We start from the raw sequence: 27,720 nt of genomic DNA on the forward strand, positions 1-27,720 counted from the left end.
AACATCACCAGTGTGAGGTTTCATGATGATCGCTGCACGTCAACCAGTGACTGACTAACGTATGTTGTTGTAACGTATGTTGGATTAGTCCTTTATTTAAATTCCTACACCTTAAGAAAGCATTCATTGGATCCCAAAGAGACTCTTTGGGCGAGACAGACACGTAGGCTCTAAATTCGATACTGTGTTGAAAATATCAAAGCGCTTATCTAGAACTGATTTTTGTGCGTTCAAATAGTTGCGATAAAAATATATAATATTGTTTTGTTGTTTTGATACAGGATCACGTTGAGCTCGATAATTCCCGCTGTCAACGATAGGTACTTAACTATCTTGTAACGTTAGGAAATTATTTATATTTCATTTACTGGTGGTAGGACCTCTTGTGAGTCTGCACGGGTAGGTATCATCACCCTGCCTATTTCTGCCGTGAAGCAGTAATGCGTTTCGGTTTGAAGGGTGGGGCACCCATTGTAACTAGACCTCAGAACTTATATCTTAAGGTGGGTGGCGCATTTACGTTGCAGATGTCCATGGGCTCATTTAATACCCACGTACCCACTTAACACCAGGTAGGCTGTGAGCTCGTCCACTGATCTAAGCCTTAAAAAAAATATCATACTGTTTTGTTTCTTCGTTTAGCCATTTGTTAGCCATAAGCCATAAGACATAAGTTACACCTCAATTATAGGAGGTTAAAATTTTTCGAGGGCTTTCTTTTAATGTCCCCTGGAACAGTAAAACAGCGGGACGCTCTCAGGCTCGGTGGAGTGCCGATCTGTGCAGGGTGGCTGGCAGGAGCTGGATGAGATAAATCGAGGATCGTACTCAGTGGCGTGTAATTGAGGAGGTCTCTGTCCCATAGTGGCCTCTTGTGCGTCGCAGCAAAAAAACTCTTATTTTATTGCTTAGATGGGTGGACGAGCTCATAGCCCACCTGGTGTTAACGTCTATAATGTAAATGCGCCACCCACCTTGAGATGTAAGTTCTAAGGTCTCAAGTATAGTTACAACGGCTGCCCCACCCTTCAAACCGAAACGCATCACTGTTACACGGCAGAAATAGGCAGGGTGGTGGTACCTACCCGTGCGGACTCACAAGAGGTCCTACCACCAGTGATTACGCAAATTATAATTTTGTGGGTTTGGTTTTTATTACACGTTGTTATTTCTTCACCGTGGAAGTCAATCGTGAATATTCGTTGAGTACGTATTTCATTATGAAAAAATGGGTACCCGCCTGCGGGATTCGAACACCGGTGCATCGCTCAACACGAATGCAGCGGACTTCTTATCCTTTAGGCCACGACGACTTTAAACTATTTCACCATTATTTTTTATTTTTTTCAAAACATGGCAACACGAAAGTCCTGTGCAATAAATCAACGAGATTTTCGATGTCTTTCAATTTGACGGTCGATTTTCATAATTCCGGCACAAGATTGCCAGGAAACGGCGCCGTTTTCGCGGGTAGTCGGACCGCATTCGTACCTCCGTAAATTACCGAGCTCCCAATCGATCTTACGCTACTGACACACTGTTCGCCGGGATGGACAACTTTATTAATTGGCTTTTAGGGTAAAGTACGCTTTGTATTAGACATAGAGGCATATTTATGGCTATGCATTTCTTATGCGGTTTGGCCTGCTTTGAAATAGTCTAATCAGTGTGCTCAGTGCGAGTTTTTTAACGTTCTCGATAGCGTGAAAGTTATCTCAAGTATAGTGTTGGAACGTTTGCCTAGGTTTGCCGCTAGGGGCGCTGTTCCAACTGCATGCTTTGAGTTAACTTTTACGCTATCGATAGCGTTAAAAACTCGCACTATGCACACTGGTCTAGAGAAAGGAAGATGCTAGGCCGAATGAGATGTCATAGCGCTTCCGACTACACAGTCTCATTAATAAAATACGATCTGTAAACTGTATTGAAGCGACAGTGTAATTTTCAACGCTTCACGCTTCACGGCAGAAATGGTAAAATAGGTCCATGAAGTTTATAATGTGCCCGTTGACAAGAGGATTCCTAACCTATCAGCTTACTAGCAACGTTAATAATTTTATCGATCAAATAAAATGGTCACCAAAGCGAGTCGTAGACATTTAAATGTAGAAATTATTGAAATGTATGAATGTAATGTATGTATGAATAGTAAAACAAAAAATACTCTTGTTATTTGTTTAGTAAATCGTACAAAAGATGGCGCTGTCCGCAATTTTGACAAAGACGCAGGCGGTGTGTCCCGCGGCTGTATTTGGCGCGAATAAGTTGTCATTGCGTCTGACACGTACCGGAGACATTTAGAACTGACTTACCTCCTGATTGGCAATTTGTCTTCGAGTGACGACTTTCGCTTGGTTTATTCGCAATTTACATTCCGAATACATGAGGCCTTGAATCGAGATTTGGGATTATAAAGGTGTTTCTTCAGAGGACGTGTTGTGTAATATTTAGTGTGTTTTTTACTATTTTTGTTTACGGTACACAGCAGGCAAGTGTCTTTGATAAAGAAAAGACTAACATTGTTATTTAACGCAGCTTAGAGCTATCATTATGAGAAACTTATCGATAGACTATAAAGAATTTCCCTAGATTTTATGTGTGGAAATATATTTTAAACTAGCTGACTTCGTAGTGCCTAAATCGATAAATAAAAGACCTAAACTTTTGTATAAAATAAACTTAAAAAAACAAAAGGAATCCGTCCGACGGGGGACACATCAAAGGAAAAAAATATGTTTGTTTTTATATAATTTCGAGCATTTTCATATTTTTCCACCTTTTAAACCTTCTTTGGACTTCCACGAACAATTAGACCAAAATTAGCCAAATCGGTCTAACCGTTCTCGAGTTTTAGCGAGACTTAACGAACAGCAATTCATTTTTATATATATAGAAGATTAAAATTTAAATCATCCCAGAAATTCTGCTCAGGTTATTAGGCCTAAATATGTGTGGAGATTTTGGAGGTATTTTTTAACTTTGCCTAGTAAGAGCAGTAGTACTTCATCAAATGTACCACGATTCGGAATCCCGTCCCACTGAGAGGATCCCGCGGGCAACTCAGTGGGTTTGTTGGTAATCGGACGTGTTAAAATTACCTTGAAAAATTCTGAAATATAACAATTCAAGATCATGACACCGTATTAAAAACCGTAATTTATAGGTTGAAAATCTATATATTAATACGTGAAGCATAAACTTTGTACCCACGTTGAAATTTTCCACACTTATAGAGAATATAGAGAAGGAGTGCAGAATGTTAATTTTTTTTTAAATTATGCCCAAGAAATGCATTAAATAACATTAAATCAATAAATAAAAACATTACACACACTACCATATATTTGACACACACACGCATGTATACTATTTGTTTATTGTCAAACTTTCCTTATTGCTGTAGTCAAATTGAGAATAGATGAAATTAATATTGTTAGTCTTTATTAATATTTGTCTGAAGTGCAGTCTTGGCGAAATCTGTGGTTATAGAAGTATAAATAGTCTTTGACAATAGAACCATAATAGTGTACCTACGCGTACAAACTAATAATTTCAATTAATTATAGTCGAATTTCGACTACCGGGGGACCACTAGTCCAAATAAATATGTGAGATGTATTTATGGAATGTGAATACAACCAACCAACAATTACACTTGCAAACTAAATTAAAGAAGGCACCAAAAGCCGGGAAGCCAATTTGGAAGCTGTTTTCAAGTTCGAAAACAGTTTGAAATTATTTCAAAGCTAATTCAGCTAGAATCAATTGTTTCGGGGGAAGTGTGACTTTCAGTTTTATTTTTCATCTGTGTTCACTGGAAATTCAGTTTCAATTCTCGCACTACTTTATTCACGATATGCTGCGCTTAGATCCGTGTAAGTGAATTGGTAGCTAGACATCCGAAAAAGGCTCTCTTCCATCTGCCGGGAACGTGTTATGAGCTTCTTCGGACACATCATGCGGTCTCCCAGACATGAATTAGAGAAGCTCATAATTACGGGTCGTATAGAGGGCAAGCGCGCCGTGGGCAGAACACCAGCCAGATGGTCAGATCTAGTAAGAGAAGCACTCGGTGGTAGTCTGTACCATGCAGTCCATGCCACCCATGATCGAGCACATTGGAAGTACGTCGCATGTGGCCGCGGTCCTCAGTAGTGAGAAGAAGAAGTGAATTGGCAACTGGGAATGTGAATAAGCTTGAAAGGGCTTTAGTTCGTCTGGTTGGAACTATATTTTATCATTGTTTATTTTAGGTGGTAGGATCTCTCGTGAGTCCGCACGGGTAGGTACCACTGCCCTACCTATTTCTGGTGTGAAGCAGTAATGCGTTTCGGTTTGAAGAGTGGGGCAGCCGTTGTAACTATACTGAGACCTTAAAACTTATATCTCAAGGTGGGTGACGCATTTATGTTGTAGTTGTCTACGGGCTCCAGTAACTACTTAACCATCTAAGCAATAAAAAAATAAAAAAGGTAGACATGCATATTATATTATATTGAGATCTTAGAACTGATATATCTCAAGGTGGGTGGCGCATTTACGTCGTAGAAGTCTATGGGCTCCAGTAACCACTTAACGCCAGGTGGGCCGTGAGCTCGTCCACCCATCTTCTAAGCAATAAAAAACAAGAAGTTACTTCTGTCTGAGCTAAGTCTGAGTTTAAAGTAAAAATTACTAGTAAATGTTGACAAGAACCAGCGAGTACTGAACTCACCACAAACAGGGCATTAGTTTTTATTGTTTTTGGCTGTTCTTTGCATCGTGTAACACTTTGTTCCGACGTCGCAGTGGCGTTTCTTTTAACGAGGTTTTGTTTTTTTTGTCGTTTTAGCGTTTAACTTTGTTGTGAATTCAAGGGGCTAAGTCCTGTGTATTTCGGGTTTCTTGACTACGAATATTGTTTAGCTGACGTCAGCAAATTGGAAAGGGATGAAATTACATTGCTTATTTGATGTGATACATACCACCACCCTGCCTATTTCTGCCGTGAAGCCGTAATGAGTTTCGATTTGAAGAGTGGGGCAGCCGTTGTAACTATACTTAAGACCTTAGAACTTTTATCTCAAGGTGGATGGCGCATTAACGGTGTAGATTTCTATGGGCTCCAGTAACCACTTAACACCAGGTGGGCTGTGAATTCGTTCATCCATCTAAGCAATAAAAAAAAAAAAATTAAACGCATAAGAGTATATCAGCCTAGACCTAGTTTGAGGGCGGACGCGTGAGTCTGGCCCCTAATCGTAATGATTACTCTCTAGAGCAAGTATTTCATCCAAACCAAACTATGCAGCGGTGATGTCTTCCGCACTCTATTCTTCATATGTATTATACGTCAATCCACTTCCATTTCGGTCGTCTCATGAATTTATCTACTTAAGTTCAAATTCCTGAGAAGGGTTGACGTTAAGTAGGCAACCTTTCGGGGAATAAATCCGAGTTTCCTTCCGTCTGAAGTCCTTCATAATTTTTATTTCATCTATTTCTGTCATCGACTTTTCTACTGGTTTCGTTCAGAGTGGAAACCACACTCCTGAGACTTGGGAGTCGAAGTTTTACTGGTAGTAGGGCTTCTTTTGAGCAGAATAGTTCTACCGCATCAGTGATGCTTTACCGTTTGAAGTGCCCTGAGGAATTGTTTGAGATGATTTCATCCGGCTTCTCCGGATTTTTTCCCTCCGGGATCTTTTTTACCACGTACCATCCGGCTTTGGAATGAGCTCCTCTCCACAGTGTTTCCCGAGCGTTATAACATGTCTTTCTTCAAACGAGACTTGTGTAGGCAGCGGCTTGGCTCTGCCCCTGGCTTTGCTTAAGTCCATGGGCGACGGTAATCACTCACCATCAGGTAGGCCGTATGATCGTTTGCCTACAAGAGTAATAAAAAAAGTGCAAGGCAATCGTTGTACTATAAAACTAAGACTTAGAAATCGCTTATCAGTCTAATAATAAATACAATATCAAAAACGTTGATGCTGACTTCTTCTTAGCGTTTTCCCGGTCTAGTGCTACGATCCGCTATCCTACTTAAAGTCACTTAGCCCGGTTTTTGGCTTCGTTCTGGATGAGGTTGTTCTCCTCCATATGCGCCTTTACTACATCCAACCAACCAATCCAAAGCGTTTTAGACTCCAAATATTTAAAAAAATCCGTATCATAAAGGGTTTAATTGTGTTTAAACTACAAAATGTAATAGCTGGTTTAATACTGAGATTAAAATATGAACCACTTGCGGGAGAACGAAGATTGATACTAAAAGCTGAGAGAGAGCTCCGTGAAGAAATGGCAAAGGAACACAATAACCGTTAGTCCGTTTAAGTGCTGGCCGGGGGCTGCAACACTAATTTATTGGGCACCTGTGGTACAAAGCAGATTGGCGAGCGGGTTGCAAGCCATTATCGACCTTGATACAGTCTTAAATATAATCTATACTAATATTATAAGGCTGAAGGATTTAGTTTGTTTGAACGCGCTAATCTCAGGAACGACTGGTCTGATTTGAAAAATTCTTTCAGTGTTAGATAGCCCATTTATTGAGGAAGGCTATAGGCTATATAACATCACGGTAAGGCCAATACAAGTGAAGCACCAATAAAGAATGTTTTAAAATAGGGGTTTAAATGGCACCTTAACATTCTGTAATTGAAAAATATTTTCACTTTCTACGTAAATGAAGTGGGGGTAAAATGTAGTGTTATGCCAAAGTAACTATTCTACGCGGACGGAGTCGCGGGCAAAAGCTAGTACAAAATAAAAGGGTCTTGTTTTTATAGCGCATTAGACGGTGCTTGCTCGGGATGTTATCGAACCCAATTGACATGTGACGCGACTTCCGCCAGCCTCTTTGTAACTTGAGGCCGAAATCGGAGCGTAGATATAGGCAGAATATCATCTTCTTTGTGCCGTTATCCCAGATTACTTAGGGTCGGTGCAGCATGTTCTCTTATCACGCTGCGTAGGGATTAGGCAAGAGTTTTACGATTGTCCACCTATGTGACATCAAACCTCTTTGGCTTAAACATTTGCAACGTGCCATAGGTAAATACTTTTTCTGTTTCAACTTTTCGATGTTTCTTATGCTTAATCCGCGCTTGGTTCTATATTTGAAACTCAAATTAGGTAATACCACTCATCGGAACATTTTTGTTATATTGGTTTTCGCGTTAATTATCACTGCCTTTTTCCTACCCAAATCGTTGGCAGCCTAAAGGGCTATTCCAATTCCACGCGGACCGGTAGGTGAGCTCGCGTACTCAACCTGAGAGAATTGCTAACACTGGCCTTACTAAGAGCAGTGCTTCGCTGAATCTAATACCGGATTGGAATTGCGATCCACTGAGAAGATCTGACGAGAAACTCAGTGGGTTGTGTCTATGGGCTAGCCACCAAGCCACCACCTTCATCCAGCCTATTTCTGGCGCGAGGCAAACATTACCTCCGGCTTGAAGGCTCCGACAATCGATATGCAGCTGAGACTTAAGCAATGAGGTCATTTACTAATCTACGTAGATAACGCTCGGTAACTAAATCGCTAAGCTTATATTCTTAGACCACACGCTTACTCTTCACCCCGACCCCTTCTTTTAAGTGGCCTCCTGCATTTATTGCCAATAAACCGAGCCCAGTAACTAGACGTATACGTTTTTACGCTATTTTTTTACATAAAACGCGGATTTAGTGTCCGCTTATTTTCGTGTTGGCTTAAATGTTTCTTTATGCTTTTAATTTTTTACATAATAGACTTGATCGCTCGCAACGGGTCTTATCAGAAAGTTCAAGGTTACCATAAGAGCAATGCTATAAAGCCAAGAGGGATACGCTTGGAGTTATACAGAATTATGTATATTCGCAGGAAAACCAAGGTAGCCGACACAGTCCAAAAGATTGCGACGTTGAAGTGGCAGTGGGCGGGGCACATTCTTCTTAGAACATATGGGTTCTGGGGCCGAAACGCTCTCGAGCGGTGACCGGAAGGCGTAGCTAGGCCCAAGGCCCTGCGTACGCAAGATGGTTTTTTTTACAATAAAATCATTTTTTCTTACACTATTTTTAATTCAAATTTAATAAAATTTATTTTCAATTTTTTAGTTGGATTTTCTATAAAAGCGCATTTTGTTAGTTTTTTTAAACAATTATTTATTTTTCATTTTTAAGTTGAATTTCAATTTTTTTTTTTTTTAATATTGAATTGTCATCGGGGTCATAATCATGTTCAAAGATTCCGTTACAAAAATACATACCTACGTCTGAAGCTAATAAAAGCGTATTAAAAAGCAGAAATTATATTACCGGTAAATTTTGTTTGTTTATCACCCGAGCAGAGTGTCACTCTGCGATTGAAAGTGCACTGCCCATGTCGTATTTAGGCTAGCCCTTAACAAATACATGCCACGAATAGACTTCTAGCCCGAGAGCCCGTGGGATCTACCTGTATGTATTTGACCAGACCTGAATTTTCGTACATTGAGACCCCTATACCTACCATGCATGAGGTGGGGACTCACTAAGCTCAAAGTGGTCGACGCGCCGAGCGCTCAGGTAGGACAGGTACCGATTTTGACGGATTTTAAATCCATTTGACCACGTCTGCCGTTTTGAAATTTTGAAAATATATGATTATTATTATCGGAAAATAAGAATGGCAGACCATTATCGCGCATTTTACTTTGTGGCAGACCACTTTGAAAATGCTAAATTGCATTGAAAACGCAAAATTTTGAAAGTAATTGACTAGATCTGCCATTGATTTAATAATATGTTGTTTATTATAGTCTTAAAAACTTATATTGATCACGGCAGACCTCTACATTGCGTACATACATCAACATATAATAAAATCTTAGCTACTACCCGGCCAGATGTATATTATGTTTTCCGTTCACTGTTTTAGAGGAATATAATTTACTTGCGATTTACTTTAGCAATGTATTTACCGAAATTAATATTTTTTTATATTATATATACTAAACTTCATTAGTTAGATAATTAAGAAGTGAATTTTTTATGGAATAATTATAAATAATACGGTACAATGCTGATCAAAAAGAATTCAATTCCTCATTTTTATTTCGTCAAGACAAAATTTAAAAGTGTTAAATCAGTTAAAAAAATATATCATGCATGCATTACATATTATATATATATCAATCTTCATTCATCATCATCATCATCGGAGTCATCTTTATCGTTAGGCGACTCGTCTTCATCAACCATTGAATCGAATACTGCAAAAATAAAACATAAATTGTAAAATGAACGTAAATTCATCTGAACATGTTCGAGAAAGAATTGTTATCAACTTACCAGGAACAGCGGAAGACGTAACGTGGGACGCCCCTTGGCTAGGTGGTGCGATGACCTCCGCACGGTGGCCGGCAAGAAGTGGATGAGGAGAGCCGCAGACCGTGCTCAGTGGTGTGGATTGGGAGAGGCCTATGTCCAGCAGTGGACGACTGTGGGCTGTTGATGATGATGATGATGATACCAGGAACATTGGTGATTAAGTCACTCACAAAATATGGAAGTTGGTCACCTTCGAACCCTTTGAAGGCATATATGTTGTCCTGCTCAATCCAACCATACTCCAATGGGTCTAAAGTTGTGAGTTGCTTTTTGTAAGCATTTCTCCAAATAGAAGAAATATAGTGGGCCCTCAAACGTTGTTGATAAAGCTCACTCTTATGCGGTGGTATTGAGCTTGCCTCAAATTTTTGATTTTTTTTTCTATAATTTTCATTGATGTCTGAATATTTATAGTTGCTAACGAATAGCTGGAACCTTCCATCATCTACATCACTAGATTTTTTGGCATTGTATAGCTGGCAAGTTAAATGTTGAATGATAAAAATGAGGAATTGAATTATTTTTTGATCAGCATTATACCGTATTATTTATAATTATTCCATAAAAAATTCACTTCTTTATTGTCTAACTAATGAAGTTTAGTATATAGAATATAAAAAAATATTAATTTCGGTAAATACATTGCTAAAGTAAATTGCAAGTAAATTATATTCCTCTAAAACAGTGAACGGAAAACATAATATACATCTGGCCGGGTAGTAGCTAAGATTTTATTATATGTTGATGTATGTACGCAATGTAGAGGTCTGCCGTGATCAATATAAGTTTTTAAGACTATAATAAACAACATATTATTAAATCAATGGCAGATCTAGTCAATTACTTTCAAATGCAATTTAGCATTTTCAAAGTGGTCTGCCACAAAGTAAAATGCGCGATAATGGTCTGCCATTCTTATTTTCCGATAATAATAATCATATATTTTCAAAATTTCAAAACGGCAGACGTGGTCAAATGGATTTAAAATCCGTCAAAATCGGTACCTGTCCTACCTGAGCGCTCGGCGCGTCGACCACTTTGAGCTTAGTGAGTCCCCACCTCATGCATGGTAGGTATAGGGGTCTCAATGTACGAAAATTCAGGTCTGGTCAAATACATACAGGTAGATCCCACGGGCTCTCGGGCTATTCGCCTTAAGTTTTGGCGTGCACGGTTTCACTAATGCTGTGCGCTCACGCGCGGACTGGAAGATAAGACGCCCGGTGTCTTCGTAGCGAGCAATGCGAATGCGCCGGTGTTCGAATCCCGCAGGCGGACACGATTTTTTGTATTGTAACATTTTTTTTTATTGCTTAGATGGGTGGAGGAGCTCACAGCCCACCTGGTGTTAACTGGTTACTGCTGCTCACAGATATCTACAACGTAAATGCGGCACCCACCCCGAGATATAAGTTATATAGATCTCAGTATGGTTACAACGGCTGCCCCACCCTTCAAAACAAAACGCATTACTGCTTCACGGCAGAAATAGGCAGGGTGGTGGTGTCTACCCGCGCGGACTCACAAGAGGTCCTACCACCAGTAAACGCAAAACATTATCTGTGTGCTTAGTGCGAGTTTTTTAACGTTCTATTTTTGGTAATAACAAAAAGTTGTGGTCATTTCCGAATGCCTACGCCAGGGTTAACAAAAAAAAAAAACATCCCGATCGATTTTGATGATACATTATTTTCTCAGTTTCAACATTTCATTCCTTCATCGGCAAAATGAACATAACATTAATTGATGACATAAAACTCCGATTTGTTTCAAACTAATAAGGAAAATAAGAGGTAAATATTCAATGGTAATCTATTTTCGGACTTAACTCGTATGTAATAGTGACTACAATTGTTTCAAATGTTCGAAAAGGGACAGGAAAATTTTGTATATATTGAAACGACATCGGATGTTCTTAATTAAACCTCATTAATTATTATATGGAATTCGAAGCTCCTAGACATTTCGTCTTTTCGCATTAAAAGTGTACAATTTCCAAAAATATTCGAAATTAGGTTAATATGCGTAATCATTTGGTATCATCTTTTTTTTTCTATCTATGCTGATAGCCTTGAGAGGCTATTTCAGCTTACCCTAGCGTGTGTAGGTGAGCTCGCGGGGCTCAAACCGGAGAGCTGCTAACACTGACCCTAGTAAGAGCAGTGCTTCGCAGAATCTACCACCGGGTCGGAAACGCGACCCACTGAGAAGATCCGGCGAGAAACTCAGTGGGCTGTGTCTGTGGGTTAATTCGCTCGTCGAGATCTTCGTCGCAAGCGACGGGTTCGACGAGGACGGTGACCGGTGCTTGAAGTGCCTAAAAGCACCGTTAATGGATCAAGAGGATCCGTGATGACACTGTCTCATAAATACTGTCAAAAGAGCGTAGTTTAGTTTTAGTTTTTTTTTTTTTTTTAGTTTATCTATGTTTTGATTACTATTAACAAAATTAATACATAATTTTATCTTACTTTAAAAGACAGATAATGTAACTGAAAAAATTTAAAATTAATGTTGCAAAGATTTAAAACACTCTCCTGTAAAATTAGTAAGTTTTGAGATTATACAGTTTTAATGCGAGAAGACGATTTATTGCCCAGATAGGCAGATGGGCTCACTGCCCGGATAGTATTAAGTGGTTTCCGGAGCCCAGTGATATAAACAACGCGATTTAATATTATACAGCGACTTAACTATATCCCGGGAATTTCTGGCGACCATGAGCGACGGTAACCACTTATCATCAGTTGGACCGTATGCTTGTCTCCCTACAAAGGAAATAAAATAAAACATAATTGCTCTTTATCCACCTTGAGATATGAGACATAGTCCCGCTTTTACATTACAAGGGCTGCCGTGCTCTTGAGGCCCTAAATGCATTACTGCTTCGCAGCAGAAATATGCGGGGCTGTGGCACCTATCCGTGTGGGCTCACAAGACGCCCTTCAAAAATCAATAGGGGAATGCCTACACCTAAAAACATTAGTTGAAGTCTGAATTTTATACCAACACTCTCAAAGGATCCCGGGAATGATAAGCGGGGTGGTGGTAATCTACTTGTACCTTATTTTGCGAAAATAGAAACGGACTAGGTCGAATTAGATTAAAGAAAACCACTACTGAACGTAAGTACGGGTGAGCATCCGTGAGCATTCGTGAACACGGTTCTTCACTATTCCACTGACAGAAAACTGGTAAGTAGCCCTCATTCGTGAGGCAAATCCGAAACTGCCTATCCTGGATAGTCCATCATAGTTCCAATGTATTGCTAATTGTACTTATTACTATACTGTGCAGTGTTGCTAGTTGCTACTCTAAGTATTTTTTTTAAAAAGAACCTATTTATCGGTAATTACATAATCCGGTGTGTCTTTAAAATAGCTAGTCCAATAATTTTGGCTACTAAGTTTGTTTTTTATAACCAATCTTTATTTTATAATAAGTCTTTATTACGCAAAAAGTGTTGCACACAAGAAAAAAAAATCTAATTGTAAAACATAAAAATTAAATAAAATAATTCCATAAGTACAAAACAAAACTCTACCATAAAATTAATTCTGTAACGATAAACTAGATGGCGCTGATCCGTGGTGTTTTTCAAAGTAATGCGGCGTCTCACTTGCACTAACGGTATACCGTATATGCGTACTCCGTTCAACGTTTTAATTTAAAATAAAATAAAATAAATCAGTTAAAAAACCATAAACTCAGATATGAATTTGTATTTAATAATAATAAAAATATCTAAAAATAAATAATGTATTTTTTTCATTGATAAAACGAAACAAGTCCTAAATCTCGCTTATGATTTTTTCACAATTTGTCCTATATATAGTATAATTCCGTTCAACTTAATGGGAAGTCCGTTTCTACACAGGGAAGCAGTTGTGATGGGGTTGATGGGGCTGTTCTAATCCCATAAATACCCTCTCCCGGTTCAGCCTTGACCTTATAAGGCAGTGTCGTGATTCCTTCAGGCCTGACGGCTTGGTACAGGAGCCCCTCGGATGGCGCATATCGCGTCCCAGAGTCAAGTCAGCAGCAACGCATGTGTGCTAGCTTTCCAGAAGTTCCCCGTCGATTTCACCCCAATGGGGGAAACCGTCGCGGTATCGATCGAGGTCACACCTCAACTCCACTGATGTAGAAAATTTGACTTCCTTTTGTTATTTATATCATTTAAAAAACATTTAATTTATCATTAATATTAAGTAAACGAATTTGGAGGAGGTCTTTACCCTCAAAAAGAGGGGTTCACGCTAATCTTAAACTTAAAACAAATCTACTTAAAGGAATTAAATAAAAATAATAACATAGTAATAATTTATAAAAAAAAACATTGTGTTAAATATATATAGTTTTTTTTTTTTTTATGGGTGAAATAAAAGTTTCTATATATTTTTTTTATAGTACCTACGCGAAAATATATATATAATATAGTTAGGAAGTGTTAAATATAAATAAAATGATCTTATGTTTAACACGTATATACGCGTTACAAATACATTCTTTAAACATTATTCATATTTTATGAATTTCCGGATTTTTGTTTCAGTAATTGCAAGCGCCATGCTCACGGATAGAACTATCAATATACTTACCAGCTGATAACCGGCAGTCGTCATCAATGTAATGGAGCGCCCGTACATTAATAGAGTTTGCTAAACGGCCACGAATGTTTAAAACAATTTGTAAATAATTCATATTTAATCACTGCAAAAATGAGATTGATGAATTGTTTGAGAATTTTCATCACTAGTTTTTAATTTAACCCATACTTAAAATATAACTACGGCCATATTATCACTTACCTTCTTCTCATTTCTTTCTTATTATCCTCTGCTGAAGAGTACTGTTAAAACTAAGACTTAAGTCGCATGGTGGGTGGTAGCTTTTACGATGTTGAAGTCTATGGGCTCCGGTAAGCAATTAAGACTAGGTGAGCCGTGAGCTTGTCCACGTATCTAAGCAACAAAAAAACCCTAAATTTTACCATTTAAGAACAAAATTTGCAAAATTTCATGTACTTATTTCTACTTTTGGTACTGGTTAGATGGGTGGACGAGCTTACAGCCCACCTAGTGTTAAGTGGTTACTGGAAGCCATAGAAATCTACAATGTAAATGCGCCACCCACCTTGAGATATAAGTTCTAAGGTCTCAAGTATAGTTACAACGGCTGCCCCACCCTTCAAACCGAAACGCATTACTACTTCACGGCAGAAATAAGCAGGGTGGTGGTACCTTACCAGCGCGGACTCACAAGATGTCCTACCACCAGTAATTACGCAAATTATAATTTTGCGGGTTTGATTTTTATTACACGATGTTATACCTTCACCGTGGAAGCCAACCGTGAACAGTTGTTGAGTACGTATTTAATTAGAAAAATAGGTACCCGCTTTGGATTCGAACACCGGTGCATCACTCAACACGAATGCACCGGACGTCTTATCCTTTAGGCCACGACGACTTTTAAATAAGCAGGTGCAATGTGTACCTGATTCTCTGCAATTCTCTAATTTTAATTTAAAAATGGATAGCTTCTTTTTTTACATAATCATTTTTAAATCGTCCGTTTTTATCCTTACTGAGATGATTTTTCAAAATTTCTTTCCGCAATCAATCCTTAAAATATAAAAGACATTATTAACATTTCAAGTTTGTAGGCCCACCGGTTTTGGCTCTGCGTTCATGAACCCGTCACATGATCGTTCAAGCTGGACAAACAATTATAAATGTCCAAATTAGAAGCTTAAAATCGAACGAAATACGATAATATGTTCTGTTTGAAAATTTCAAAGACGTATGAGTATTGTGAGCGCGAACAAATAGGTACAGAGTTGTGGCCTATCTATACGCAAGTAAAATAATTGTAAATATACATGCTTTAAGAAAAACCGACTACAAATTGAAAAAAAAAAGATATTCCAAAACTAATTAATATATACACTAAAAACAATAATCATCGAAATCGGTTGGCGTGATATTGAGTTATTGAGTTATTCATCTATTTGTCGCGGACGTACTTAATGGAAATTTAAGACTTATACGGTTTTCTTATGGATACCATTATCAGAAACGGACTAATTTCTAGCGTCAGCTTTCTAGTAAAAAAAGAAACATCAAATCCGATTCGTCCAGTCAAAAGTTATGAGGGGTAACAAACATTTAAAAAAAAATACAATCGAATTGAGAGCCCCCTCCTTTTTTGAAGACGGCTAAAAATACAGAACACTTGTTAACAAATGTCTCTCGTAAAACTACTTCATAGAGTTGATATATAGAGACATATAGAGTTGTGTACAGGTAGAGTAGGTATATGTAGAGTGCTAGAGATGATTGTCTGTTAGATAAACTAAAGCTTTAACTCCCGAACTTTAGCTTGATACAAAATTATTATTATTCGATTTAAAATTTTGCTTGTCTATAAATAAAATTAAGTAAAGCAGTGGTTCCGACTGGGAATCGAACTCAGATGTAGTGATATAGTAACTAGGAAGCGATCAATTTTATTATTATGTTGTAATATGTTATTTCATGAATGGGTGTATAAATTTGTGCATAACCCATTGTGTTTCTCGCCGGATCTTCTCAGTGGGACGCGATTCCGATCCGGTGGTAGATTCTGTACTGCTCTTACTAGAGCCGCCGCTAGATTCTGCGAAGCACGGCTCTTGCTAGGGTTCGTGTTAGCAACGTCGTCAGGTTTGAGACCCGTGAGCTCATCTTCTAGTTAAGGTTACGCTGAAATAGCCTCTCAAGGCTATCAGATTAGTTAGGAAAAAAAAGCGATCGACCTAGCTTAGGCCAAAATGCTGTTAGTGAGGTTCACGGCGATTTTATGCTGTGGAAAAAAATTTATGGTGAAAAGCTGAAATAGGGAAGCTATTTCATCTTCACCACAGCGACATTACGTTTAAGAAGATTTCTAATTGACTATATTAATTGGATGATTAAATTTGTTGCATTAGGACTTCTGAAAATATGAACTATGTAGAAAAATATAATATTATAGTCAAATAAAGTTTGTATAGTATGAGCGTGAGATTCCTACATATGTTTTACATGCTCAGGGCGCTTACTGAGTTGTGTACATTGCAAAAAGCCTCTACTAATAATTTAACCAACATAATTTTTCGTCAAAACTACAATGAAAAAGATGTTATTCGAATCAAATTACAATGTAAGGACATAAAATTCTCAACCTTTTTCCAAATTCGTTACATTCACGGTAACTAGATGGCGCTGTTCACTGACGCACTCAAAACCGATTCGGGCATTTACAAAATTCTCATTCAATTTTTGTTATTCAATAACATACCACCGAAAATAGCATTAAAATATCATTACAGACTTATAAGAGGGCGATCTATTTAGTTTTAGCTTATAAGAAACAGTTGTTTTCATTGGAATGAGTGGTTAAAGCCTGAATCGTGTTTGTGAATGTTTCAAGCTTAGACGGATATATACCCTCGTCTGTTTATTGCAAGAGGGAAGTCCGTTTCTACACAGGAAAGCAGCTTTTCTGGGGTATGGGGCTGCCCTAATACCAATCCCCAAATTATGGTTTATAGCCTGCATTCATTCCCGATGAATAGTTCGGTCCTCTCCAATTGGATAATATCCATTGATTCCAAGTCTCCGAAGCGAAGTAATGGCAATTCGCGACGACGAAATCGTCGGCGCGCCCATCTACGAGTTTCGTGTATCGAGGCCTCAAACCTCAACCCCACTGTTGTAGAAGATTTGACTTCCTTTTGCCGAAGCGATTATTTGAAAATTTATCGAATCTATATATTATTAAGACGTAAAGCAAAAACTTTGTATCCCTTTTTACGAAAATTGCGCGGACGGAGTAGTATGAAATTTTCCGCACTTATCTATACTAATATTATAAAGAGGAAAGATTTGTTTGTTTGTTTGTATTGAATAGGCTCCGAAAGTACTGAATCGATTTGAAAAATTCTTTCACTGTTTGGAAGCTACACTATTGCCGAGTGACATAGGCTATAATTTTTTTTTTAAATTGGGGATCCTTGTATGAATCTCTAATAATGTAACCCAAGGTGTAAAAAAATTACCTAAAGTATTCCTTTCATCGCGTGCCCTGCGAAAACTATTGATGCTAGAATAAAATAATGTACTACGACTTTGTAGAACACATTATTGTTTACAAAAAGTGCCACGACAGTATATGTCTAACTATTATAGTTATGCCGCAATAAGAATACTTTTATTTAAAAAAATAAAACAACGTCAAATATCGGTGAAAATTTTGATAAAGACCCGAGCGGAGCCGGAGCGGGGCCGCTAGTAGAGAATAAAGAGAAGAAGTGCACAATACTAATATTTTTTCAAAATAATGCATAAAAGATATATTATATCAATAAAGAAAACATCACACACATTACATACCATGTATTTGACGCACACATACTATTTATTGTCAAACTTTTGTTCTTGAGATCTGTTGTCAAATTGAGAATAGATTAAATATTGTTTGTCTTTGTTAATATTTATATAGTGTAGTATTGGCGAAATTTGTGATTATAGAAGTATAAAATACAATCATAATACTGTACAAACTTACAATTCCAATTAATTATAGTCGAATTTCGACTACTGCGGGACCTCTAGTTTTAATAAAGTAACAAAAGATTTTCAAAGTTGCTTAGGACTGTAAGAAAAATAGCTTGCTTTTTTTTGGGCTGTTTGGTGAGGATTCGGCTTCCTTTTGCCTAAGCGATTATTTGAAAATTTATTGAATTTTAATGAAATAACAAAAATTTTCAAAGTTGCTTAGAGCTGTAAGAAAAATAGCCTATTTATTATTGGCATGGTTCGTGAGGATTTGGCTTCCTTTTGCCTAAGCGAATATTTGAAAATTTATTGAATTTTAATAAAGTACCAAAAATTTTCAAAGTTGCTTAGAACTGTAAGAAAAATAGCCTGTTTATTATTGGCATGGTTCGTGAGGATTTGGCTTCCTTTTGCCTAAGCGAATATTTGAAAATTTATTGAATTTTAATAAAGTACCAAAAATTTTCAAAGTTGCTTAGAGCTGTAAGAAAAATAGCTTTTTTATTGGCCTGGTTAGTGAGGATTTCACTTCCCTTTGCCTTAGCGATTTTTGAAAATTTATCGAATTTTAACAAATTAACAAAAAAAAATCAAAGTTTTTTAGAACTCTGATAAAAATATCTTCTATTTTATTCGCCAGCGAGTTTCGTGTATCGAGGCTTCAAACCTCAACCACACTGTTGTAGAAGATTTGACTTCATTTTGCCTAAGCGATTATATGGAAATTTATTAAATTTTAATTACCAAAAAAAAATTCAAAGTTGCTTAGAACTGTAAGAAAAATAGCTTCCTTTTTTTATTGGCCTGGTTAGTTAGAGTTAATTATCTCAACTTTTATTTCTGCCTTCCTATCTGCCAAGCGTCAGTTTGCGAACTATGGAAAACAGCCGTCAAAGTATAATAAGCAAGGATTCCACATGACCACGACTACTCTGCCAAGAGTAAATGACTATGATGATGATCTGCCAATAACTTAGAGGGGGTATTCTGACTTCACTGTACTGGCTGGTTGATAAGCTCACAGGGCTCAACCTGGAAGAATGTGTTAACATCTGCCTTAGAATCTGGACTCACTGAAAATATCTGTGCGTCGTGTCTATTTTTTATTTATTGCTTAAATGGGTTAACGAGCTCACAGCCCACCTAGTGTTAAATGGTTACTGGAGCCCATAGACATCTACGACGTAAATGCGCGACCCACCTTGAGATATAAGTTCTAAGGTCTCAAGTATAATTACAACGGCTATCCCACCCTTCAAACCGCATTACTGATTCATGGCAGAAATAGGTAGGCTGGTGGTACCTACCCGCGCGGACTCACAAGAGGTCCTACCACCAGTATCACTCACCCGATCCCACTCTTTTAGGAGTTCGGTCTCTTTCTACCGATATATCGCATCTCAAGGTGGACGGTTTGATACTGTCTAACCTTAAAGCACCTAATTCAATGATGCCGTTCATATCCTTCAACGTATATCTATATCTACTAGCAACCCGCTCCGGCTCCGCTCGGGTCTTTAACAAAAATTTCAAGGATATTTGACGTTGTTTTATTTTTTAAAATAAAAGAACACTTATTGCGGCATAACTATAATAGTTAGACATATGCTGTCGCAACAATTTTTGTAAATAATAATGTGTTCTACAAAGTCGTAGTACATTATTTTATTCTATCATCAATAGTTTTCGCAGGGCACGCGATGTAAAGAATATTTTAGGTAATTTTTTTACACCTTGAGTTACATTATTGAATTTTAGTAAGGAACCCTAATTTTTTTCAAACAAGATTATAGCCCGTGTCACTCGAGAATTGTGTAGCTTCCAAACAGTAAAAGAATTTTTCAAATCGGTTCAGTAGTTTCGGAGCCTATTCAATACAAACAAACAAACAAATCTTTCCTCCTAATATTAATAAGTATAGATTTGATGCATGAACAATCCTAAACATTTAATAGCCTCTGACGGATATGCCAATTGAAGTTACATTACAATCTGACAGCTAATTACTGTGAAACAAGCTAATTAATTCGAGGGTTTCCAGCGGTCGAGTGTTCGTGTTTACGCAGAAGCAACCAAATGCTGTGTTCAGCATTATTGGCAATAGGCAAAACACCAACCTTAATAAATTAAAAAGGTTTTTGGAGTTTACTCCTTTAGAATCGATTTACATCTATAGGCCCGGGGTATGAAAATTATGGGGACCAAAATCGTACTAGCATGTCACACGAAATGCGTTATGCGCCTGATTGCGCATGTCACACGAAATGCGCGCCGGGCTGCTGCGCCGGCAGTCCGCCACAAAGCCTCGTACTGATCGCGCGTTTCTCTCATTATTGTATTTTCATATATTTGTTAGTCGTTTGTTTTGTGTCTCGTTAATTTGTTAATAATCTGTAGTGTATCGTGTTGTCGTAATATAGAACTATTTCTCGTATTGTTTCGTTTAATTTTTTATATCCAGTAAACTCCAGTCGTGCGTCGGAGCGGACACACACACTTTTTTTTTGTAAATGTTTCCTGATGGTAGGACCTCTTGTGAGTCCGCACGGGTAAGTACCACTACACTGCCTGTTTCTACCGTGAAGTAGTTATGCGTTTCAGTTTGAAGGATGGGGCAGCCGTTGTAACTATCCTGAGACCTTAGAACTCATATCTCAAGGTGGCATTTACGTTGTAGATGTCTATGGGCGCCACTAACCACTGAACACCTGGTGACCTGTGAGCTCGTCCACCCATCTAAGTAATAAAAAAAAAATGGGATCCACCTGTAGCGGCGGAACAGCAGTTTTATCTTCGGTTTTATGTCTCAGTATAAGTGGGAGCATTTACTCACTTGTACTTTTACAATTTTTTTATTTTTTTTTATTGCTTAGATGTGTGGACGAGCTCACAGCCCACCTGGTTTTAAGTGGTTACTGGAGCCCATAGACATCTACAACGTAAATGCGCCATACACCTTGAGATATAGTTCTAAGGTCTCAGTATAGTCACAACGGCTGCCCCACCCTTCAAACCGAAACGCATTACTGCTTCACGGCAGAAATAGGCGGGGTGGTGGTACCTACCCGTGCGGACTCACAAGAGGTCCTACCACCAGTAAAAATTTACACGCTTGACATCAAAAAAAAGTCTGTCCGAAAAAAAAATTACCACACTCATTACGCATTACGCGTGCGAAGCTACGAACCATTGTTCGTAACTGAATTATGTAAACAAAACGTTAAATTTCCCAAAACTCGAAGCGTTCGATTACGAAACAAATTTTGTATTTACTTTCTATTCATTTATATACACGAGCCATTGCAAAGAAACCGCTACCTTTTGATAATTAATTATTTTGCTCTCGTAAAGTCTCAAGAGACTATTGCGCCGTGAATATCGGCACTATGGTACTTAAAGTCGTACATATATAATCTTAGTTCTATTTAATAACTATTCTCCCATTCTTCAACGTTTTTCTTATTGCTTAGATGATAGGATGAGCTCGGAACCCATAGACAATGTAAATGCCGCCACCGGCCATGGGTTCTAAGTCTCAATTTTTACAATACAACGGCTGCCCCTCCCTTCGAACTCATGGCTGAAATAGGCAGGGTGGTGGTACCTACTCGTGCGGACTCACAAGACGTCCTACTGCTAATATATCGATGCTTGGAAGGCAAACGTGACTATTTCAACTCAGGTATTTCAACTTTAAATTAGTCTACTGTAAAGGTCACGCATTGTCGCTTAGTCACGTTTTCCTTTCAAGCGTCGAGTCTAAGTGACATTAAAAAAAGAAATCTCAAATAGTAAGCCCAATTAAAAATTAATATAAAAATTTCATCCTGTCGATCCGGCTATTCCGGATATTTGGTTAGAAAAATTACAATTGTTGTTTTGTCATCGGTCCCTGATACACGTTCATATTTTCTCAAGTTCATCGCACGTATTGAAATTTAGCGGAATCATCTTGCAAAAAATTACCTTACATAGAGTTTGAAGCCAGTAAAATTATTTAAAAAATAATACTAGCGTGAAACACAGTAGCAAGACGGCCGAGAGTTCTCCGTGTTCAAATAAAATTATCTCGCAAAACACATTGTCGCCATTACGATAAGCCAAGAACCGTATTACTCATAGTGATTCACGCGCAGATGCTCGAGTATTCAATCGTCAATCCCTCTCAATTAAAATTCTTAAAAACAACTTCCTGTACGTACAATAAAACGACAAACAACTTGAGTACATTTTTATTTATTGCATAGAATAGACCCGAAGATCGGGAAAAGTGGAGGAGCTTAAGTTACCATCCGGCTTTGGAATGAGCTCCCCTCCATGGTGTTTTCCGAGCGCTATAACATATCCTTCTTCAAACGAGACTTGCGGAGAGTACTTAATGGTAGGCAGCGGCTTGGCTCTGCCACTGGCATTGCTGACGTCCATGAGCGACGGTGACCACTTACCATCAGGTGGGTCGTATGCTCGTCTGCCCACAAAGGCAATAAAAAAAGTGGGATGCGGACCCTGGAAATAGACCGAGAGAATGCTAGGAAGTAAAAGAAAATTGCAATATGTGAACGAATTCACGGTGCATCACCAGTCTTCACACTAGTGAAGTACATACCGGTGTTCATAGACACGAATAGAATGGTATTGTCCAGTTGAAGACGTATGGCATTATCCAGGTGGAGTTGTATGGCACGGGTAGAAAGTACCGTCCTCGCTGTCCCTACCAAGAAGTAGTCACGCCTTCCGACTTTTTTTATTTAATTTTTATTGCTTAGATGGGTGGACGAGCTCACAGCCCACCTGGTGTTAAGTGGCTACTGGAGCCCTACTCTACAGCTTAAATGCGCCACCCACCTTGAGATATAAGTTCTAAGGTCTCAAGTATAGTTCAACGGCTGCCCCACCCTTCAAACCGAAACGCATTACTGCTTCACGGCAGAAATAGGCAGGGTGGTGGTACCTACCCGTGCGAACTCTCAAGAGGTCCTACCACCAGTATAAAAGCTTGAAGACAGGGGTAGCTGTTAAGATAATTGAAGTTCGAATAATTGAAGTCGTCGTGGCCTAAAGGATAAGACGTCCGGTGCATTCGATGCACCGATGTTCGAATCCGTACCAATTTTTCTAATGAAATACGTACTTGACAAATGTTCACAATTGACTTCCACGGTGAAGGAATAACATCGTGTCATAAAAATCAAACCCACAAAATTATAATTTGCGTAATTACTGGTGGGCACTACCATTTCGAACTTATATCTCAAGGTAAGTTGCGCATTTACGTTGTAGATGTATATGGGCTCTAGTGACCACTTAACACCAGGTGGGCTGTGAGCTCGTTCACCCATCTAAGCAATGAAAAAAAAGTTCGAAGTGGCATCAGTTATATTGTGATCGGCATCTGTAACCACCGAAAAATAATACCAATAAACTTTACTAAAAGACAAATACTACTATAATAAACTATAATAAATTACAATTACTTCTCAGCTATTTTATAGTTGTAGTAACGCTCCAATCCAGTGGCCACTTTTAGAACAATCACACGTCAGTGAAGTGATAATGCTAATGATTTACGGCTTTGCTATCGTTCTACTAAACTGCACTTAAATAGAATTATGAACATCTTTAACCTGTTCATTATCGGTCATTTTGTATGTAAATCGAAACCCGCATAATTAATAAACTTGCTGGCGGCGATAAGGAGTGACGTGGCGGCATTCCGGAGCCTATGAGCGCAACAATTGGTGGTAGGACCTCTTGAGTCCTCGCGGGTAGGTACCACCGCCCTGCCTATTTCTACCGTGAAGCAGTAATGCGTTTCGGTCTGAAGGGTAGGGCAGCCGTTGTAACTATACTGAGATCTTAGAACTTATATCTCAAGGTGGGTGGCGCATTTACGTTGTAAATGTCTATGGGCTCCAGTAACCACTTAACACCAGGTGGGCTGTGAGCTCGTCCATCCATCTAAGCAATAAAAAAAAACAACGTAGTGTGTACGAGATGCCTTGAGAGTCTCTCTCTCTTCTTAACTATTCAGCTCTCCTTATTCTACTCCTCCACTTCGCTCTATCTTCGACATCCTCGTCAGCAACATTGTATTCCCTCTCGGTTTATCTCGTTGGTCACAAAAATGGTTGGACGTATCGGAGACACGCCACTAATTGGTGGCGGTACTTATGCTGGTGACAATGTTGGTGGAATTTCAACAACAGGTCCATTTTTGTTTTTATAAATAAGTATTTATATAATAATTAAAAAAATAATTATTCTATTATTATTATGGGCTCGATCACATAAAAATGGCTGGGTTAGGTGGTTACTGGAGCTCATCGACATCTACAAAGTAAATGCGACACTCACATTGAGATAAAAGTTCTAACATCTCAGTATAGTTACAACGGCTGCCCCACCCTTCAAACCGAAACGCATTACTGCTTCACGGCAGAAATATGCAGGGTGGTGGTACCTACCCATGCGGACTCCCAAGAGGTCCTACCACCAGTAAACCTAACACTAGCCCTGCTCAAACTTGCTATCACTAGCCCTACCAAGAGCAGTGCTTCGAAGAATATACCACCGTATCGAAATCGCGACCCACTGAATACGGCATGAAACTCACTCACTCATGGGATGTCTCTGTGGGACTGTCAACCCTACCGTTACTATGCACTTCATTTTTTCGTCTTTCGCAAGTACTAGACATAAATAAAACTACTTTATGGTTTAATCTCGCGTTGAGTGACACATTTTTCACTAGTGGTAGGACCTCTTGGGAGTCCGCACGGGTAGGTACCACCACCCCGCCTATTTCCGCCGTGAAGCAGTAATGCGTTTCGGTTCGAAGGGTGCGGTAGCCGTTGTAACTATACCTGAGATCTTAGAACTTATATCTCGAGGTGGGTGGCGCATTTACGTTGTAGATGTCCATGGGCTCCAGTAACCACTTAACACCAGGTGGGCTGTGAGCTCGTCCATCCTTCTAAGTAATAAAAAAAAAAAAACATTCAAAAGCCGACAAACAACAACTTAGTCTGTCATAGTCAACAACTGTGAAGTATCCGAAAAGTCAAAAATAATAAAGCAACAATAAAAAAAAATAACACAAAATCAAAGCGTAAAACTAGTTTTAATTCATCCACTTGTAGTGGAAACTACACACACGATTTTTTAACATTACAAAAAATTTGAATTAATAAAATATTAAAAAGTAATTTAATCTAGTATCGTATAGTTTTTATTGACTAAAAGAACGGTAGATGCAAATAAATAAAATATCGCCTCAAACCTACGGTCTTCTATACTTATAGTCTAAACAATTAACCAAAAATTCAAGGTATACGGAAAATAACCATTGAGTTTATTTAAACCGTATAAAATAAACTTGAATTTATCGTCTCGGAAAAATTTACAATTCAACGTTAAAGATAAAAGTTAGGATAGGTCGTCTTATCAGCGTTACAAATGAGGTCGTGTTGAGGTCGTTACGCAGTTATCGTGTTCCGTACCCTTTTAACCTGGCTCCTTGATAAACAACCTTTCGTGTAGTTCATACGTTGTCATTGTACCTGATATCTTTGAGGTTTTTAAGTAAGTTATGTGGGTGAATGGATTTTTTTTGAAATTTTCTATATTGCTGGTCACCAATGCGGTAGATCGACCAAATTGAAACTGCAATGGGAGGTCCGTTAAATGAGTGCAGTAGAATGGCCTCGAGCAGGGAGAGATGGCGGGACATCGTGAGACGCGGTAGGCAGCGGCTTGGCTCTCCCCCTGGTATTGCTGAAGTCCATGGGCGACGGTAACCACTCACCATCAGGTGGGCCGTATGCTCGTTTGCCTAAAAGGGCAATAAAAAAAGACGCATCAACTCTGCCCCCTCCATCACTAAATGACGATCACGACCACTCTAGATATCAAGATATCAAGAGTGTCACGATTGAAAAGAAGAAGAATATCGCTGAGATGAGACGAGCTGACTACCCCCCAAGTGGTTACCAGAGCCCATAGCTATCAATAACGTAAAGCCCAAATAATAGAACGTTTGTCCTACTTTTGAAACCGAAACGCCTTACTGCTTCACGGCAGAAATAGGCGGGGTGGTGGTACCTACCCGAGCGGACTCCTAAGTCGTCCCACCACCAGTAATTACGCATATTAAAATTTATGATTTTTATTTGACGCTGTTACTTACGTCTGCGTCGTATATACGTCGTACGTACACTGAGTTTCTTGCCGGATTTTCTTAGAGGGTCGCATTCGATCCGGTGGCAAATTCTGCGAAGTACTGATCTTGCTAGGACTAGTGTTAGAAACGTCCTCAGGTTAGATCCCATTGAGTGAGCTCACCCATTCGCTTGGTGAATCTAGTATGACCCCTCGAGGTCACTAGAATAGGTAGAAAAAAATACCTCCAAATCTAGTTATGTGATATCGATTAAAAGTCCAATTTAATTAGTTTAAATATTTGTTTCGGCACGAAAAAGATTCGCTATTTAGTTTAATAACAAAATCCGTCAAGCCTGACGAAAATGAAGCGAGATGATTAATCGTCGCGTCTTACGTAACGAGTAATGACCGGCGCTTTATAAAGCTAACGGAATTAATAAAGAAAAGCTCTTAATAAGTTTCGGATAACGATCTTTTAATAAAATCGTAAATACCTCAATATTCGTTCGTGTTAGTTTGTGTTAGATAAAGCTCTATGAGTTCTTGTTTTTTTTGTTTTGTTACTACAACGATAAGAAAGTGGAAATGTTTATAAACAGTGTCATTGCAAATTAGAAGATAAACGGACATATCTATTATTAATTTCCAGAAATTTGATTAACACATTGCTCAGAAATTTAAATATAATTAAATTGTCGAACCCTGTTTTTGTCTAGATGTGTGGACGAGCTCACTGTCTACCTGGTGCTAAATGGTTTTAAGTTGTTACCGGATAGATGATGTCCATGTTACTTGTATTTAAAATAAACTTAGCTTTTTAACACACAATTTACCTACACATTACAGTTTTGTATATATATTTTTTTATTTTTTCGCATGGATGGGTGGATGGGTGGATGGGTGGACCATAAGAAGCAGACGTCATGATAGTTTATGACTTATTTATTCGGGCCAAGGGTTCCCGCGAGCTATATAGAGGTATGTCTAAAATGATGGGAGTTCTCAACAAAGCAATGCGGTATTATTATTATTATTTTTTATTGCTTAGATGGATGGCTGAGCTCACAGCCCACCTGGTGTTAAGTGGTTACCGGAGCCCATAGACGTCTACAACGTAAGTGCCGCCACTCACCTTGAGATAGGAGTTCTAAGGTCTCGGTATAGTTACGTAAGTTGAGTACGCGGTTTGAAGCTAATAAAAGCTATAAATTTCCCGCTATTTTCAATATAACAGTCTAAACCCTATGCGAGAATTTAACTGCCCCTTCGTGGCCAAACTTCGAGACAGTTCAAACTCCAGAAGATAATTTAGCAATGATTAAAATTACCGGCTGATCGTAGAGTGACCGCTTAAGCATCGGGTTTTGTTAGTTAGTACTAGAATTATATTACAGGCCTTAAGTTTGGAAGTTATGATCCCAAGTCCCCAGAAAATTGTGGCAACGTTAAACAAGTGGGTTCTATCTTTGGAATATGATTGTTACGTCATCATCATCACCTGCTGTGTTCTATTATCGATTAACCACAAATGTCTCGTGAATTTGCACAGGTATGTGCGTTGCGTATTTCTGCCGTGATAATGCCTTTGCGAGGTTTGGGCTTTGTGCTTTTTGAGGGGTTTTGATATCGACGGGTCCCC

At 38.6% G+C, this 27,720-nt stretch overlaps 1 protein-coding gene and 1 long non-coding RNA gene across 5 annotated transcripts in view; one reads left to right on the forward strand and one right to left on the reverse strand.

Moving 5' to 3' along the window:
• The window catches only part of LOC101743927 (brain tumor protein), a 486,142-nt gene that overhangs the window by 47,904 nt on the left and 410,518 nt on the right, over window positions 1–27,720 (forward strand). The gene's annotated exons all lie outside the window — the stretch shown is intronic.
• Window positions 9,046–9,967, reverse strand: LOC134200058 (uncharacterized). The gene is made up of 2 exons (XR_009974793.1): window positions 9,482–9,967; window positions 9,046–9,221 (listed from the first exon to the last, which is right to left on the reverse strand). It is a non-coding gene; the product is annotated as an uncharacterized LOC134200058 (long non-coding RNA).

Source organism: Bombyx mori, chromosome 14, assembly GCF_030269925.1.
Source record: "Bombyx mori chromosome 14, ASM3026992v2".
Lineage (NCBI taxonomy): Eukaryota > Metazoa > Arthropoda > Insecta > Lepidoptera > Bombycidae > Bombyx > Bombyx mori.